The 18,081-nt window shown below is 41.2% G+C and overlaps 1 protein-coding gene across 27 annotated transcripts in view; it reads right to left on the reverse strand.

Moving 5' to 3' along the window:
- The window catches only part of ADGRL3 (adhesion G protein-coupled receptor L3), a 513,383-nt gene that overhangs the window by 403,044 nt on the left and 92,258 nt on the right, over positions 1-18,081 (reverse strand). For all 27 annotated transcript variants that reach the window (XM_032685704.1, XM_032685699.1, XM_032685696.1 and 24 more), the window contains exon 2: positions 17,729-17,795. The gene's annotated coding sequence lies outside the window, so the exon portion shown is untranslated. The remainder of the gene's footprint in view (positions 1-17,728; positions 17,796-18,081) is intronic.

Consider the following 18,081-nt stretch of genomic DNA (forward strand, 5'->3'; position numbering starts at 1 on the left):
GGATGGAGATATTTTCTAATTGTTTTGGTTTTTTTTTTTTCTCTCTCTCTCTCAGCAGGTTAGTGTATTACCCCAGAACAAGTACTCAGCTTCTCTGGTCAGGGCCAGTTTTTCAAAAAGTGTCACTCACAGCAGGAATAATAGGAGCTTCTGAATGCTAAGCTCTTATGAAAAGGCTTTATATCCTTATATCTTCTGGATAGAAATGACGCTTCCAGTCTTCATAAAGGAAAGACAAACCTTCTGACTTTGTTTTTCTCTCTACCTCGTTTTTTCCAGAAGGGCAAAACTGAGCTAGCTGGAAAAGTTCCACATATTTTGACATTTCATCAACTCCAGGAAGAAAAAGTATTATGCAAAAACAAAATTCCCACCAGGAAACCTAGATGAATTATTTCAAAGCAACTGAAAACAAGTTCAAACTATCTTGGAAACAGTTTTCCATCAGTTTGTCCACTATGGTCCTTCTGCCAGCATTTGAAATGTTCGATTTTCTCCCCCAGCACATGCTCCCTTGATAAAACATCTCTTTGCTCATCTACCACTGGGTAGCGTGGAAGTCGCACAGCTATAAAGCATCCAGAGAGAACAGTCAGTCAGGGAGCTCACCCAGCTGTGGAAAAGTCATGCAGTACTTGGGAAGGACCACCCAGCTCAGGACGAGTGAGCCAAACTTGCAGGAACAATGTTAAACTCTTCTACATGGTCTATACTAGACACAGTCTTACAATTTTTCCCACTCCCCCCCAGAAAAAGTCGACATTTTCTGCAGCAGCCAAATACCCTTCCCTTTCTACATTTCCACTAATGGAAAAAATCTGCTCACAAACCTTACAGCAGCCCCAACAGAATATGGCTGGAATTGTGGCAGAAATAAGCATATCCTAGCAGAGAGATCTCACTCCGTCATCTTCCTTACTGAGGGCCAGGGAACCCTCCCCATGGAACACAGGACCTACAGGCTCCTGGGGTGGCATGGCCTGGCCATAAGGCACGGCTTAAAAGGCTCAGACTAGAGAGACAGGGAAAGAGAAAACCAGAAGAATATAATGGCCATGCATTTGCTGAAGCACTGAGAAACATCTATGAGGGCTTTGAAGCAGGTAAGTAATAATTAGCAACACTTTTGCTCAAACTGAGCAAAAAGCTCTCTATCAGTCACACCTGGGACTCAAAAGGGAGACAGATTTGAAGAGAAGGAAGTTAAGAATGGGAGGGGAGAAGAGAGGAGGTAGTGACCCAAATATCCACGCTGACTAAAAACAAGAGATGGGAAAGTTTCACCACAGGAAAGCCCATGGAGGATAAAAAGAATTAATGTTCTGTTCATCTGCAGCAGGTGAAAAAATAAGTTTTAGTATTTTAGGAATTTGTTCCTAAGCATTCTTTGAAGGCTTGATGTAGCACTTTCTGCACTCAATTCAGCCATTCAAGTGCAAAATAACACAGTAGAAAATAACAGTTACTTATGTCTTCATAAGACTGAAAGAAAGCATCAGGCTTCTTTTATTATAGAATCATAGAATCAACCGGGTTGGAAAAGACCTCTGAGATCACCAAGTCCAACCCTTGATCCAACACTGCCATGGTTACTAGACCATGGCACTAAGTGCCACATCCAGTCTCATCTTATAAACCTCCAGGGACGGTGAATCCACCACTTCCCTGGGCAGCCCATTCCTTCTTACCTATAGGAAATTTAACCTATCCTTCCCAGAGAAACCCACCAACATAAATATTGACCAGTCTTTCCAAAAGAAAAAGACTTATCCACAATCTTGACCTATTTAGCTCCCAGCATCCAACACTAAAACACACTAAGGTTTTGACAGTCAAAACCTAATGCTACCAGGTACCTCTTCATAGTAAATTATTTCAAACATGGATATGATAAAGTGTTCACCATGTTGTTCTCCAGACTCATTTAGAGCAGAACTGAGCTTGCAGAGTCTAAAATGCCAAAATGCCACCACGGCTAACAGGGGCATAACTTACTGTTATTTTAAGTGAAACACCAGTACAGAAGTGTTATGAGAAAGCAACTGGGGACTACTGAAATACCAAAGTCCAGTCATAGGAAGAAAACATCCACCGTGTTATGGCTGTGGGCTGACTGCAAGATCCTCCGCTTGCTTCAAACTAAAGCAGAAATGTGCTGCAATAAAGGAGAAAACTAGAGCTCTCATCTCATCTTTCCAAGTAACTTTTGGAAAGCAGTGGTCTTTGCTAAGAGCCACTCCTTCTGGCATCATGAGTGGAAAATTTTCCAGTTAAATACACACAAACACACACACACAAGAAATATTCCAGTTTCTTATTTACAAACACTGGGAATAATTTCTATTCTAAAGTAGACTTTTACAAATAAATGTAGAATTACAGAGATCTGCTAGGAATATCAGCAAACAGCTTGACTTACAATGTTTCAAACAAACCAAATCATGGCACTCAGATCATATGAAAGTAATTTTTCTATGGAAAATTGGTTTTTCAATTCTCAAGCTCTGCTGTAATAAAATTCCCTGTAGTGTGTTTGTATGTCCACTGATTCCAGGGGACTGATTTGTGCTATATGTTTGCAATTATTTGGTAAGGATATACCAATGACATAACTCTTACGACTACACAAGCTAAGCTCACCTCTTAAAGAACAATGCTTGGAAGTGTTTTTCTTTTCATATTAATCCTCCATGCACTTTAAGTAATTTGTGGTTACTTAAAGTTTTACAATTCAAAAAAATTCTTTGTAGACTGAACCAGATGTTAATCTTCACTTTTAAAAAGTGTTCTTGAACCCAACAGAGAGATAGCACCATTGATTAATAACTGAATTTTCCGTCATGTCATCTTTGAAGGATAGTTAAGGAAAACTCCCTTGTGAAATGTACTTTTGAAACATTACTGATGTCTGAATTTCTTTGATTTTCCTCGCTCTCCTTTCACTGCTCCCATTCCATAAAAGCTTCTTTGCATCCTTCAGAAATTGTCTTCTAAAAAAAAATTTTAAAAAGCTGCTAAGTAAGTCTGGCCCTTTGACTAAAATTACAATTAACAAGCTATGTGACTGAAATCTGTCCCCAAGGCAACTGCACAAACCCAACAAAGTAAACTGGAATAGCTACTGTTGACCTCAAAAGGGCCAGAATTTGGCCCACTGCAAACTTGACAAGAATTATTGAAGAAGTAAGTCACAAGATACCCATCCAGAAACCAAGCACGCTATTCAAGGTTTACTCTTGCTATATCTTTTAGATAATATGAGAACCAACATTAGCTATCATTAGACTGGGAATTTTTACGGCCTCAATAGTATCACCTAATGCAAAGCAAAACATATGACGGCCAGTTATTAATGAAAGAGCATTAAATATTTAGACAGCTTTGCTAGCTCACAAAATAAGCCAAAATTAGTGCCTCACAGTATTGCATTCCACTAGGATATTATTTTAAAGGTCGCTATAAGCAGCAGCAACCCCTACAGCTGGTATGCAGGCAAGACTTGCATTCGGTTTGGTGGAAGACGCAGGAGTTTTGGCCACTGACATACGAATTTACAATCTGGAATCTGACACCCCGTCTTGAATTACTCAACTGTTTACCCTCCTCTTTGTCATCTTCCCTAAATCCTGGTAGACACAAAGCATCTGCCAGGAGGTTACGCTGAAACCAGCAGGCAGGTCCCACGGAGGAGCTAGCTCTGATGTGCGATGGCTCCAACTACACAATGCGACTGGCGCCTTCTCCAGCTTCCTTGGTGCTCATCAGCCAAACAAGAAAATGCAGCCTGATTAGAGGTTCCTTTTTAGCAAGTGCCAAAATAAAACTTTCGCCTTCCAGAGGGACACAGATTATTTATTAGCAATTATTTCTCTCGAAAACCCTCTTTTCCAGGAAATCATCTTTTCGCTCTTCACTTCAGAAAGTTTACACACAGCTTTCCAGGATGTCACTACAGTGCGAGCAAACTATTTACATTCCTGCCATATGTCTATCGATACTCTGCAGCTGTCTATCTAATTTACAATTAAATACCAAACTTCTGCTTGCGTAACCATTTGCATGCTCGCCTATTGCATATTTTTAACACAGTTAAGTAGATGTTATTTTTCTATTTTTTTAAATCTATCTTATTTTTTTTCTTGCCTTAAATTTTTTCATGTCTACACATTTCTCTCGTTAAAATAAGAGAGAGATTAGAAAATAAGCATTCAATGCCCTGGGTATTGAGAGGTCATAAGAGAAAGAGTGCTACCTCCATCCTTGGAGGTTTTTAAGATAACAGCTATACAAAAGTCATCATCAAGCTGGTCTCATGCAGACAATTGTCCTGCCCTGGGTGGGAGACTGGACCAGTAACCCCAAAGATCCCATCCCATCAGCTCTCCTATATCTCCCAGATCCTACCATCCTGGCACAGGGAAGGAAACATCATACCCCACTTCTTTCTAAACAAAGAGGTAAGACCCAAGCCACATACCAAGAAAAAAAGCCCTCCTCCCTAAGAGACTAAGTATAGTTGTATTGTCAGAGGTCTGTAGTCACCATAGGCACTATAACTTGAATTTTGTGTGAACCTCTGTGCCCACTTCTTAAATTCAAGCCTCTGCTATAACTGACTTTATGAGCTGACCAACTAAAAGCAACAGCAACACTCCTTAGAGCCATGCATGAAGTAACCTGCCTCACCAGAACAAGACTTGCGCTTCCACTGCCTCCATGGTATTTCTTGAGTGTAGATTCAACATTTAACCTCCAAATGCCCCAAAATAACACCTTTTACAGCTCAAAGTGAAGATGCAACTGAGACAACATGTAAACTCCACACATGCATCCATGTGCAGACTGAAAGTCACCTGCAGCACAGAAAAAACCTCTTAGGAAACTGTGGATGAGCACCGGTCTTTTGTGTGTGTGTGTGGCTGTGTCTATGTGTCTGTGTGTCTGTGTGCATGCAGCTGCTATAATGGATGGGCAACTTTTTCACTCACATAGTAACTCCCAGAATCACCTCATAATTGTCATGCAAAGGAGAATGCAACCTCTGCAAGGCCTGGGAAAAACCTCAGCATATTTGTTTCAGCGATGAAAGGCTGACAGGTATTTTTCCAGGGCTCCAGGGGGAAGTAGGGAAAAAATTAATTTCCTAATCCAAATAAAAGACTTAGAGATTTTAATTCTTTTTCACTAACCCAAAATAGTATTAGAATTACACACCGATATAAGAAAAAAGCTAATCAAGTTTTCTTTTTTGGTGAAACAGCATTCTAGAAAGAAAAGTATTTTAGGTTAATTAAAATAAGTTACATTTGATGACAAAAAAAAGTCTCACTTTCCTCTTTTACTGTTAAAACAGAGTAAGAGTTACAACTCTAAATGTAAGACATTTAACACAAAGAAAATATTATCAATCCTGTAACTATCAAGAAGACATTCTGACATGTTCCAAATCATTTTTGTCTTACTTCCACTCAAAAGAAAATGCCATTAAAAATAATGAGCTTTAACAAGCAATTTTGTTTTGAAGAAACAGACTTTTCTAAAAGAAAATTGTTTCAATGGAATTTTTTTTTCTGTTTTGATCACTGACTAATTATTCGAAGACACTGGAGTTCTCTGATCCTGGACATATGACATGGATTATAGTGAAACCAGCTGGAGATTAAATTTCTAACTCACATATGGAGCTCATGACCCTCTTTATGAATCATCACACCGTTTGTTTAATATTTAATGCAACTCTTAGTTACTCTGAAGAAAACGTTGAACAACAGGGGCCCATAAAATTAAAATCACACAGCAAAATCACAGCTACTTGCAAATCCTTTCTCTTCTTTGGGACTCCATCACAAAACTGTCTGATCTAGGTTCATTAAGTTTATTTTTTCACTCCCGAGACAGTAAGATATGATGGAACACTAAAATTTCATATACACATCTCTGATTACAGCTTTCAAGCCTCAAGAGATCCAGCCTGGCCTTTCACGCAAACCTGGGCATGGTAATATCTTGAGATTAAAAAGAAATATTTCTGAGCATGCTAATCTATTCAAGTCTTGGGAAGAGTGGGAAATTAAAACTGTGCAGTTGTAGATGAAATTTGACTATCTTACATGCAGAGACTGTACACTGGAAAAGTAACTGTCTCAGTGGTGGTCTCTCTTTCACTGGCTCCTTAACTCACCAACTTGAACAATAAATTCAGAAAACTATGAGTAGGTATCTATGGATCTCAATGAACTCAAACCTGCTATCAGGAATATTTTATCTACCTATTTTGCCAAAGCTAAAAGAAATACAGTTTTTCTAAATACATTTGCAGAACTTCTAAAGACTGCCATTGCTTTAAGTGCTATTAAATGAGATGTGCGAGGAGTTTAAAGCTTCACCTCTCCCTCCACCTCAGCAAGGTCAGCAAAGTCAAGCCAAAACCCAGCTCCCATCCTGAATCTGTCTTTTGTTCAGACCTGATTCCACTCAATATGAAGACACCTCTTGCCTCCAGCTTTCAGACCAAACCACAGACTCACATCCAATCCCTGAGAGACATCCAACAAGCATAATCTGTTGACAGCCATGTTATCTTCTGGCATCAAGCATCCCTCTGCCTTCCCTTTCTGTTCCATCAATCCTCTTAATCCAGCTAAGTCTCATCATACCCAAAAATTGCACATCTCCTTGCTCTTAGATGCCTATTTCAACCTGGAATTAATTGATACAGCATTAGTCAAGTGATATAAGGCTCACATGGTTCACTGCTAATAATTTGCCATCACTGGCCATGATCTTATAAAAGTTCCTTTTAATACAATGACTGGTTGAGTGAATTCAGTGTCTGGAGTTGTGTCTTCACGCAAAAGCAGTGCCCCATGTGAGTCTCAGAACACAGGCAGTGTTGATTGCCTCATGCCAGAGCACGTTAGTTGGGCAGCTGAGAGACACTGGTGACCATTCCAGCTTTAAACACTGCTGCTGCTCCTTAGCTGCTGCTGTCCTGCCTGTGCAGAGCCAGGGGATGTATGACCATTCCTCATCCTCTCCAGTGCAGGTTACTGCAGCCCACGCCACACGCTGTTGGATGCTGTCTTTAAGAGAAGATAAAAGGCTTTCTCATAGCCCTTTTTGGAGCTCTGCTGATCTTTTTCACTCCTACCAAAGCCAACATCTGCATGGGCAAGATGGCTTTGCTCATGTGAAGAGCTGCAAGCATGGAGTGGAGCAGTGTGCACTTCCAAATCTGCATGTGACACATTTCATTTTCCAAGTGAAAAGCATGCAGCTGCAGCCCTGACTTCTGCATGGCCTCTCTCTGCCTCAGCACTGAACGTCCACAGAGCATTTGCCTGAGATTACTGCCTCTGCAAGCTTGAACCCATCTGCAGGGGTGCACGTGGAAACAGAAATTCCAGGTTGCCCATCTACCCAAGCAGGGTAGCAGCAGCATTCGTCCACTGAAAACACCAAGCACCCACTCAGTGGAAAAAACAGGTACCCAAAAATATCTTTCCTATGAAACCACTAGTTGTGGGGTCCTTTGCTGAATTATGTATGTAAGTATAGACCTCCCAAGCCCAGCAATACTGTCCTTGCCATCTCTCATGGCTTTGCAGTTTGCATAACTATTCCAGCAGCCCCTTCTTGTGTGCTCCCCAGCAGAATTAATTAATGTTTGCACAGTACTTTGAAGATGAAAGTACTAAGTGACTGCTAAATATCAAGCCAGATTCTCAGCTGCTTTAAAAAATGGCATTTGCAGTGCAGCATCTGGGCCAACAATCACCCTGTCTCATTAGAGAAACTCTGTAGCAAATGTGGAGAAAAAAAAAGAATTTGAAAAAAAAAGAAAGAAAAAGTACGTAAGAAAAAAATATAAAAAAAGAATAATATATGCAGAAAAGCAGCACTGAAGTAATAACCCTCATTCTTTTCAGAGTTCCTCTTTCTGCAGGTGAAGAGTACAAATCTGCAGAGCCACGACACCGTTCTCCTTCAAACCTCCTTAAAACTCACCTCTGCTGAGATGCCTACAAATCATTCAGCACTGATTAGCCAGCTGATGTACTGTGACTTCTGCACATTACACTTACCATAACGATTCAGCTCTTAATGCTGGCCCGCCCCATCTGTTTACTCAACGTACTGCTTCTTTCCTACCCTCTGCCTTGAGCATTTGCAGGCTTTTTTTTTCTTACATATAGGTACGGGGGGCGGGGGGGGTACACTGACACAAAAATATCTTTCCAGTCCTTTGCAGGACCCATATAATATGGACACACAAAAGTCAGTCTCAAAGGGTTAGCCTCAATAGTTTTAGATCCACTTACATGGACAAGCCTCAGTATGTTTAGATCCACTTCCTTGCATGTGTGTGTTCCTGTGTAAAACGGTTCATCATGGAAAACAACCCATGAGGTTAAAGTCATGCACATGCTATGCATAAAGCAGATGTGTGCTTTTACAAAAGGCACTGTGCCGTTGGTGTTTAAAGGCGAAACTCACTGCTTATTATATATATATTTATATGTATATATATTTTTTTTTTAAATAGCAGGAACTGCTCTTAAAATTGTAAACATGAGGTCCAAGAGAAAGTTTTATTGTCAAATCAGCCTGTCACTTCAGAATAAACTGCAATAGTTACAACAGGAGAGAAAGTGACTAAATATTACAGAGACTAGCAAGAAAGCCTTCCTCTGGGGGCTTGCAGCAACACAGCTGGTGCTCAGAGGAGAGGAGGCACCAGCAGACTGCATGCCTCTCATGTCAGGACACCATGGCTGATGGGAGAAGCACCTCCATCAGTTGGGCATGTGCAGGAGGAAGCACTAGCAATGAGTAATATCTGAGCATGAGGTATTAGAATGAGTCATCTCATTGACTGCAAAGGGACCAATACTGCGTGACTTGGATCTGGTCAAATCTCTTACCACATCCACATGATCTAGGAACCAAACCCATGCTCACTTCTAAAAAACACAACTCCATTTATTTCAGTAGGAAGCCATGCATGCAAAGGGTGTAGATACTCCTTTCACTGCCTCAGTAGACCTTATGTTTTCAACTTGTTAGCTTAAATTAGTCACATGCACTATTCACAGAGATACAGGAGGAGAGCCCTCAAGCCTCTTCCCACATGCAACAGCAAGACTCTACTCACTGAAATACCTAAAATAGCACTGGATTCTCAAGTATTAAAATGAAAGTATTGCACCAAAAATATGTTTCCACGCTGTGAGATTCCAGCGAGTGCTACAAATCTCAATGACACTGTCTTTGCAAGAATGCTGGAGGGTTTTTTTTAAAAAGGTAAAACCAAAGAGAAAACCCAGGCCAGCAATCTCAAGTTTTTAATCTGTATTCCCTTAGAGCAGCAGTACTGATCAAAACACAAGAGGAGAGGATGCTCCTACCCACCCAAAAACAGAGGCTGCCCATGCACACACTTTGCCAGTAGCAGAGAGTTACAGATGCAACCAAGTGGGTCAACTTCCAAGCCTTGTGCCTTGGGCAAAGCTGGATATTTTTTCCATCTGGCTGCAGACGTCTCGTACCCCAGTCTGCTTCATGCTCCTGCTTTCCAACTGAAGCCTCTCTCCATTGAGAAACATCCCTTCTGCCTCTTCAGCATGACTTAGGCTGATGCTCTGCACTCATAGCCCTAATCTCTGGAGAGCTAGGATGAGATTTTCAAAAGCACTTAGTGTTGACCTACCTCTGCTCCAAATCAGTCTGATCATATTAGGTTAACTATATTTAAGTTTGGCCATGTATATTTTGTCATAATAAACTTACCCCAAAGGAATGCTGCTGCTTTAAAACAAGATTACTAGATCTGTGACTATATTTATGCATCTCAATAAGGAATCTGATTTTGAAGTTCCAGGTCTGTGGAATTATTTTGGAGCACACTGAATATTTAGTACTGGCAGAACAGAGGTCAATGCAATTATGTCCTCCATCTTAAAAGGAAGCAGTCCGCTCTAAATTGAGTGCTAAAGAAGTACTGCACTGGAGACCTTAAGGCTCAAAACTCAAAAAACTAATGCTTAAAATTAATAGAGATCTCAACCCAGCCAGAATGTTCCTTTTTTATCCCCCAGAATCCGTGAACAGCTCTGCACAACGAAGACCTAAATACCAATATAGGACTTTATCTTTCACCTCCTCCCTTTTTTTTCCCCAAAGAACTGCCAGGCAGTGAGTGTTCCTAAATGGTACAAAAAGTGACTGTCAGATGTCACCAGCTCTTTTCCAAAACACAAACTGGAGAACCACTTCTCCAACTTAGTCCTTATGGCACCTCCAGAAAGACCAGAGTAATAGTTGGGGTGTTTTGGCCATGAAGCTCATACAGCGTAGGACTAAATGTACTCTTACAGACGAGCTTTTTTTAAAAAAGAAATTTAGTATGTTTAACCTTCTTCTGCTGCATTTTCTCTTTTGATATATGTATTTTTTAACTGGATCCATAATTGGTCTATCTAAATGATTGACAGTGAAGGTGAAGGAACAGCCTGTTAGTCTTGACTGCTGGAGTAATGAATAGAAAAGTTGACATGTTAAATTTCTTCACCTCCAATTGGAATTATAAATTATAGACTTCTTTTACATTATCATAATACCAAGTTCATCTTAAAAATAGAATGATTCCTTGGGGGTGTATTTATAGTGAAGAAATACATATCTAATGCTGTACTTAGCATATCTTCATATTTTAACAAAACTGGATTGATTGTTCCAGTTTTGCTCTTATTTTTGGAAATTAAGAAGCAGAATCAGATCATCTTACATTTTTTACAAGGTCCACCATTTTGCTTCTGTAGGTCATTCTGAAATTTTCAAAAGCTCTCTGTAATTCAACGTACCCTCTTGCTCTCCCTACAGCTACTTGGCAGGTTCCATCTTCCCAGTTTGGCCAAGGGCCACTTTATCTGAGTCTTTGCAGGGAGTGCAACAGAGATCTGAGGAAGTCTGTGAAAATAAAGTTTCTGCCCCATAAAAACCCCTTAATCCAGCCTTCATTCTTAAGCAAACAACTTCTGCAAAACAAATCAAATGAATCAGTTTGTGTGAAAGCAAACACAGCCCATCAATAAAAGCAAAGCAATAAACCACAGGGAAATGCCTCCAAGCCACATACAGTGCATTTAGACTCTCCCAATTTATTTTGCATGAGAGGGAGGGAAGAGAGCTCTTAAAACTTTTGTCTAAATTAGACTTCATTCAGATCATGCTGGTACAAAATCTCAAGGCCCAGTTCCTAATGGTGTAACTGCCTGTGGAAGTGCAGAGGGGACAAAGATGATCTGCATTGTGGGATGTCAAGGGGAGGGGATTACTGGGGAAGGGGTAGATACCTGGCCCCAAGTCCGGTCCTCCACCTCAAGGCAGGCCCAGGCAATAAATCCCTTGATCTGCCCCAAAATCTTGACAGCACCTGGGGTGGTGCTAAAGTCAGGTCAGAGCAGGGTCAAAGTGAGATACACTGGCCACAATTCTTTCCACTCACCTACATTTTCTATACTTTTAATGTATATGGCCCTGTCAGCAATGCTGCTTCCTACTGACTATCCCACAGGAAAAAAACTCAGTCTCAAGTCATCTGCAGGATGAATTCCCCTACAGCTCTCTTAATGTCTTCAATTACGCTGGTGTGCCTTGATCTTATGAAATATTTTCAATTTCCAGAACAGTTTTGACATGGGGAGAGAGGAAGGGACAGTGAAGAACAATACGCTCCCAATAAAACTTGGCATCATTCAGGATTTCTTTCACCTCAGCAAAAAAATCCTTTAAGACACAAATAAATGTAACTTATTAAGTTAGCAGGATCTCCTCCTAATAGTGCAATTAGCTTTCATAGAAGATATGCCCATGTACTGTCTTGAGAATAGACTCTCAGGCATATATAAGCATGTAATATCAGGCACACTTCTCTCAAATTAAGGAAAGCATTTGTCATTTCCAATGCTGACATTGAAAAAGAAGTGTTTAAATGCTCTATTAGCATAGAATCCCAAGGGATCTCCTGAGCAGTGCCTCTCAAGGAGCAAGCCCCTGCACCGACTCCTGCAATTCCCTTTTCGCTGCCTGAAGGAGAAGCACTGCTGGGGAGCATCATTTACAGGGGAGGAGGCAGCAAGACCCACAACACTGCAACAAGCCCAAGTAACAAGTCAAAGCCAAGGTATCTGAAAGACTTTGAGACTTTACCTCTTGCAACCACGTAAGGAACCTCTGCAGCAGTCCCATCCCATCCTGAACTCCCACAGAGGTCCAGACCTCACTCCCTGGCTTTGTTGCTCTGTTTGGTACAACACACGTGGACATACCTGTGCATTGGTTACCACTCTGCAGATTACACAAAAGCAGCTTTGCTTTATTTCAATTACTTCAGGGTTGGTAAATTGTAGCCCTTATCCATCAACAGGATGGTCTTCATTAGTCTGTTCCCCATCATTTAACATGACTATAGGCCATCACCAAACAGATTACACTGACTACTTTATTCACATGCTGTATTCAGCAAATAGGGAAGAAAATGTATTATTCTGGTAACTGATTAATATTTGCCACCAGATAAGAGAGGCAAATGTGTCCAGGAAATGCTTACTTGCCCAGTGTCACCCAATGGGTAAGTGCAGACACTATTCATTTGCAAGGAAGCCACAAGAAATAACTGCAAGGAAAGCAAAGCCACCATACAGACTGAAAAAAATTGATCTAACAAATACTGCCACACTATATGCAAGAATGCAACACAATGTTTTATTACACACTTAAAATTAGTACGTGCTGTTTTGTTGGTGTCAACACAGGCTTGAAATGCCTGATCCTTCACACTCCACAAATCCTATGCAGTGACAAAATCGACTCTAATATCTGGATGGCAGCAGTTACGTCTCCCATTGGCTGTTTCTGTAACCTGAAGAGAAGCAGCATTTCCAGAGCACAACTCACACTGTGGATGGGCAAAATCACCTTCTGAGGGTGTCCATGTTTCTCAACCAACCAGGACAACAAGGCTATTCATACAGGTACCCTGAAAGACATGCATCCTCACCCAGCAGGAACCCATTTGTGATTCCCATGGTCTAGGCTCCAGGTGAGGGACAGGAGGACAGCAGTAACAGCACTCGGTGTCGCACAATTTCCAGCTTCTCTTCAGCCTACACTGTTTAGCATCTGGGATATCTAATAATTATTATTAATTGCACTTAACTGCAAACTGTAAAATAGATGTGAGGAATGCACAAATAAAACTCTGGCACACCTGCAGCTTAGCTCCGGCTCTTCACTTGGGTTCAGTTTTATCATGCAAAGTTTGACCCATCTGTTATATATGTGCTACAATCAAGCTTTGCAAAACCCGTCAACCTGCAAGCCTTGGCAACAAAACCAGCCCAAGAGATGTAAGCGGCAATCTGAGAAGATACTCCCCAGGAATTAGATTTTGTAAACAAACATTTCAGCTAATTGCATTCTTGTTCTCAGTGCAATGAAGGCCCCATTTAGCCAAAGCATTTGTCTACAGAGTTTAGTTTCTTCCATTTAATGAACGCTGATCCTGTCTTAGCCTCTGCTGGTATATCATCAGGATCAACATGAAATGCTAATGGAGAAAGATGCTTAATATCATTTCAAGTGTTTAAGTTACAAGTGCAGCTATTAAAGCAAATCCATTTTACCTGTTCCTTCACTGGCTCCCCACTGAGACAGATTTAAAAATTTCCATGGGGAGAAGTGATTCATAATGGCTACACAGATGAGAGAAAAAGCCTTTCACCATTAATTACAGCCAGCATTTTCCAAACCCAAACTGGTCATTTCACCGGCACAACACATAATTAAGCAAGACTCATTTTATTTTGTTGCCTTCACAGATTAGTTCACTTTGTAAAAAGCAAGGTAGCTGCCTCCAGCAGTAGGGATAACTATGCCAACCAGAGAGAAAAATAAGGCTTTGTCATCTGCTTGCAGTCCACGGCAGAAAAATCCAACAGATCCCCCAGTATTCAGTCCCCTTGCTGGTTCAATGCAGAAATTAGTGTTGCTCCCTGTGGCATCCCAAACATGAGATCCTGTGGTGCACCCATGTAAGGCAATCACCACAGTCCCATGAATCTAGACCTTGGCAGTCAGAAAAATGTCCTCAATTTAGAACTTTCCAACGGCAAAGTCAAAGTGCAGGACATGCAATACCCAGAGCAGTGAGGAGGAGGAGGATGCTTCCTGCCCCTCATCCCTGTAGAGTGACTGGAGTGGGCCCAGCCCCAGTGGCATCCATAGTAGCCTCGCAGTCTGTGCTTTGGGGACGTCACAGAAATAGTAGGAGGGGATGATGTATTCACCTGAACTTCACTTGCCCAGAGAAGTGAAACCTTTTCAGAAACAACGTGAATTTTAAAGTAGGACTGTTTGTTTCTTTCCTCCCATGGCTCAGTCTGCCCCTCAATCTCTTTGAGGAGAAACTTCTCCACAGCAGAGGCTCCTGGTATATGTGCCTGACAGGGTCTCAGTTTTGAACTAGGCACCCAAAATACTGGTTGAAGCCCCCAGTGCTTGTGAGGCACAGCATGCTGCTGGCAGCTATCGTCGGAAACACTAAAGTTATCCTCATGCAGATTTTAAAAGGCCACTATTTATGCATGTAAATTCTGAAGGGCATTAGCGGCATCACTGACACACACTGACAGCCAGCTCAGCTCCGGGAAGGGAATAAGCAGCAGCAACTGCCTGAATAATTGATGTGCTTTTACTCTGCCCCATGGCCCAGTTATTACATTGCTCACTCCCTTCAACTGCCTGTGGTTTCTAAATTAATTAGAAATCTTAATGTCATGGCCAGCCAGTTAAAAAAAAAAAAAAAAAAAAGACACTGAGAACAAAAGAAGAGAGCGCTTCTCATGCCCTTGAGCCTTGAGATCTCTTCCTTCAGTCTGGCCACGCAGGGAATAAAAGCGCAGTCTCAGTTTCTGAAACATTGGACCCCGCACACTGATGCCAACAGCAGCACAGCATGAAACCCACTCAATCCGCAAAAAGCCCCCACTGCATGGGGCTGAACACCCCCATCAAGGTCACTGCTCCCATAAGTTGGGGCAAAGCCTTTCCTAGGGGCCGACTCCTGCGCAGAGCAGCTACAGTCTCTCAATACAGTGAAAAATATCTGACACATCCCTAGCCCGGCCACTGCAACCCAGTCCTATGCAGCACCAAACAAAAGGATGGCGTTGCAGTCTGGAGCAGTGAAAGAGCTCATGGTTGCTCTGCTCATACAGCTGACAGAGTGAAATGACTCTGTGGGATCCTGTTCACGGGATGAAAAAAAAATGTGTGCAACCTGATCTCAGAGAACAGGAGATCAAATACAAAATGAGTGGCCATGTTTTTGCTATATATATACCTTTATCTGCTTACAATATTGATTATACTTAAACTTTAAAACAATATCTATAGCCATCAAGAGACCCAGTGGGAATAATTCTCATGTTTGAGCCACATTGAAAAAGCATGAAGAATCTGGGGATGTTTTTAACCTCCTTGAAAAAAGAAATACTGGGGGTTTTTAAATCTCTTTACAACAGTACCAAAAGTATAAATACACAGAAATTACTGAATGTGTAAAGATAATTTTAAATTGCACAGATAACTTAGACTAATATTTCATCTTCTTTTAAAAAAAACAGTGAAATACCAGTGAAACTCAACAGTGTGGCAGAGTCTTCCTCTCTGCCAACGCATTATGTCATACTGTAATCTGCAAGATCTTGAGACAGAGAAAGGTATAAATCACCACCTTTCCATTATTCCTCTTTGGAAATTCATTATTTTAAAGAAATCTGATTTTCCAGTCTTTACTTTTGACAAGGATAAACTGACATATTCAGAGCACTGAACTGTCTGACTCCCCACTAAAGTTATTTCACATCTACCGTACACGTTAAGTGCCCAAACATGACAGCCCCACAGCAGTGATGGCAATCACCACAGCTGGTGACGGTGATAGAAAGCTTTACGGAGTTTTAAATGGCACTGTAAATCCAAATAGAAGTACCCAACAAGAAGTACCCATTTAGCACATGAAAGGTAGTTCACAACACTGTGAGCCGAAATTACAGGAGAACATGGTTATCTAAAAGTTTAATGCACTTTGATCAAGCATTTATTTGCTCAGAGAGCTTCTTCCTCTGTCTGCTATTTTTCCTCTCCTGCCGTAACTTTGCATTAAATTGATGCGTGCAGAGACCATCATGAAAGAAAATACAGAAGGTTCCACACAAGTTGCAAGTTTAGGCCCTTGCAGTGTTTTTCAACAGGCTTCTTGAAATGACACTTCCATTTGTAGGGTGGGAAGATGGACTTTCAGCAACTTGTAACACTTACACATGAAGAAGGCAGAACTGTTCCATCCTATGATTTGTTTGCATTTGTCATCTTGGCTTCATACTGCCTCTAAAACGCACATGCTAATTATTGGCAGAATGGCACTGCAGATGTAGTGAACACAAGATGTCACTCACATGCATTTCTCAAACCCAAGCAATGAAATAAAGCATCTCGTAAGAACATGTCACGTGTTCGTACAGAAACTTTCCTGACCCTGGCAACATCTGCTATCTCTCTGCCTCTTCACATCCATGTTTTTAAATCTCACTATGCTTGCTTTGCTATACTCAAATGTACAGACCTTCACATTATATATAATCTTGTACTCTTCATACTGTGCTATGTACATACATCTCTTCTCACTCTGAAGTTATTACATTAATTAATATAAAAATTTACTGAAAGGCTCAGCTCGTGTCAACTCCTCTAGCTTAACCATAGTAACAATGAAATCCTACACAGGCTTTAAAGCTGATTCCTCTTCTGGATCACCATACAGATGAAAGGATGCACCAGCTGAAGCAAGACTGCCACTACTCAACGTGGTCATGCCCTTCTTGTCCAGCTTTTACATCACTTGTCTCTAGCAAAGAGCAAAGTGCAAAACCACACGGGGTCCTATAGGGGTGCTCCCCTTTCAGCCTTGGAAAGAAGGTAGAAGAAGGTACTGAAGACAGCAGCAGTATGGAGCAGCACAGGTTTCCTCACTGCTTTTTGGAGCCTAGTCTTTCAAGACGCAGCCCCTGGCAAAGTGTCTCATGAAAATTTGATGAACAGCATTTTGTTTAACACCAGCAACTGAGCTACAGCCCTGTCGAGTTGCGTTGCCCAAACAAAATGTCACAACCCAGGAGGATCAAGAAACTCGATTGCAAGAGGCAGGCTTACAGGCAGCACAGGAGCTCACAACCTTTGGAGCAGGGTTCACTGCCCCACAAGTTACTCGGTCACTGAAACATGAGGAGGCTGCTGTAACACTGATGAACACTGAGTCTCCTTCAATACTTGCCCAGCATGCTGCAAGGCGGCACTAGGCAGTCTTGCAAATACTCACAAGTCCACAGCCCTCTTTTACCCTTTTCACTACATGCACCGAAAAAATCCACAGTGTGCTCTTCCCTAACATTCACTTCAGCATTTTCATGCTCTGCTGCTTTTGTTCCCCCGTTCCCTTTACATAAAGGAATATTCTCAAGAAACAACTGCACCTGCATAACTGAAAATACACAAAACCCATAGGCAGAGATAGTGTTGTGGGCTCATGGAACATGATCAAGTCTAAATATTTTAGCACAGCAAACAAATGAGGCAATGAGGCTAGACTATATGGTCCAGTAATTACCTTCTCTTGTTCTTCAGGTGCTAGAAATCCACACGCTATTTTTTGCAGAGTACCGTATTCAACATTTCTGGAAAAAAAAGAGAAAAAGAAACAAATTTTAAAATGTTTATATTTGCCTCTGAGGACTTATTAGGCACTCATGAACTTTCTCCTATACATTCACCAGAGGATTCATCAATGAACAACTGGTTTCGGTCAACAGATCTGATTTTGAAAAGCCTGTAAGAATTTTTAATCTCTATGAAACATATTTCTGTATGGGAAGACAGTACTAACACATAACCAACAATGCCTGGATGAAAAATCAGTGGACAGTATCACTACCAATAATAAAAAAAACCCTAAAGATATAA

Source organism: Chiroxiphia lanceolata, chromosome 4 (assembly GCF_009829145.1).
Source record: "Chiroxiphia lanceolata isolate bChiLan1 chromosome 4, bChiLan1.pri, whole genome shotgun sequence".
NCBI lineage: Eukaryota > Metazoa > Chordata > Aves > Passeriformes > Pipridae > Chiroxiphia > Chiroxiphia lanceolata.